Source organism: Octopus bimaculoides, chromosome 5, assembly GCF_001194135.2.
Source record: "Octopus bimaculoides isolate UCB-OBI-ISO-001 chromosome 5, ASM119413v2, whole genome shotgun sequence".
Classification (NCBI taxonomy): domain Eukaryota; kingdom Metazoa; phylum Mollusca; class Cephalopoda; order Octopoda; family Octopodidae; genus Octopus; species Octopus bimaculoides.
In genome coordinates this window covers 58695446-58696963 of record NC_068985.1, presented here as the reverse complement: position 1 = coordinate 58696963, position 1518 = coordinate 58695446, and the positions used below count along the sequence as shown (strand labels likewise).

Below are 1518 nucleotides of genomic sequence, written 5' to 3'. Positions count from 1 at the left end.
ATACATTTATACTTATACATCTATACATTTGCATGCATATATGTAAATATATATATACATACAAATCTGGAAATGCTATAGGCCCTAGGGCAGCTCCAGTCATTGCGAACCTAACAATGTGTTACTTGGAAGTAATAATATACCAGGAATCTTTATCTACCTTTGGAAATCCTCTTAACCAATACGTAAAAGAAAATTGGAAAAGATTCCTGGACGACTGTTTCATACTCTGGAAAAAAAAACACAGATAAGCTCCTGAAATTCAAAAGTCTATTGAACAGCGTTGACACAAATATACAGTTCACAATGGAATACAACCAAAAGGAGCTCCCATTCTTGGATATACTAATTAAAAAAATAAACTTAAACATAGAAACGGACATATGTTACAAAACCACAGATGCCAAACAATATCTACTATTTGATTCATGCTACCCAAGACACACCAAAAGAAAGATCCCCTTCAACCTTGCCAGAAGGATATGCACAATAGTGTCAGAACAAAATACCAGAGACTTTAGACTGCAAGAACTCAAAAATACCCTAATTGACAGACACTACCCAGTTCAACTCATAGAGGATGGAATCAGACTTGCATCACAAAGCGACATAGAAAACTTAAGAAAAGTTCAATACAGCAACCCACCTTCCCCGAAAATACTGCCGTACATATCCACATACAACCCCAAAAACAAAGAGGCCCTCACCATCATCATCCGAAATTTACCAGTGCTACATAAGGACCCCAAATTAAAGGAAATTGTACACACACATAAAATCATTAAAATCTACAAACAACCGAAATCACTAAAAAAAGATCCTCACAAAGGCAAAGTTATTTCCCAAAATAACAGATGCAGAAGTGAAAAAATGTGGTCGACCACATTGCGAAACATGCCCATACCTTCTAGAAGGATCAGAATTCCTTTTCAAAGAGGGACAACAATTCAAAATCAAATCTGACTTTACTTGTGCTTCAGAAAACCTGATTTATGTCATAAGATGCTCGGGCTGCCACCAAATCTACATAGGGCCCACTGGATAATTACTCAGACGCAGATGCACTCTGCATCGACAGCAGTTTGCATTCCCAGAATACAGAATGATACGCTTTAGCGAACATATTGAGAAATGCGCAAAACAAATGCAACCCCAATTTGTAATCTTTGCATTCTATCAATGTGCCATTGGCACACCAACACAAATTAGATTAAATAAGGAAACTCATCTCATTGAAAAAAATATAATGCAAAACCTAACCACTTGTAACATTCTATTCCTTCTAAAACAAATAATGTTAAATTAATCAAACATAGTCCCCCCAACATTTTTGATTATCTCCCTTATACCGGAAAAAATTCCTGATTACCTTCCCCTATCTAGAGCTCCATATTTTACACCATAGCGAAGACATGATACGATACAGGTAGAGAAATTTGAGAAACCGGTTATTTCTCCAAAAACAATGTTACTATACTCAAAACTTTATTACATTTTTCTAACATAACGATTTAAATA

The 1518-nt window shown here is 35.6% G+C and overlaps 1 protein-coding gene across 9 annotated transcripts in view; it reads right to left on the bottom strand.

The window, feature by feature from the left end:
- The window catches only part of LOC106868231 (D(2) dopamine receptor), a 1504014-nt gene that overhangs the window by 264597 nt on the left and 1237899 nt on the right, over window positions 1-1518 (bottom strand). Inside the window, exon 1 of one of the 9 annotated variants that reach the window (XM_052967724.1) lies at window positions 161-217. The exons of the other annotated variants lie outside the window; for them this stretch is intronic. The gene's annotated coding sequence lies outside the window, so the exon portion shown is untranslated. Of the gene's footprint in view, window positions 1-160; window positions 218-1518 lie in introns of those variants that run through there. 9 annotated transcript variants of the gene reach the window in all.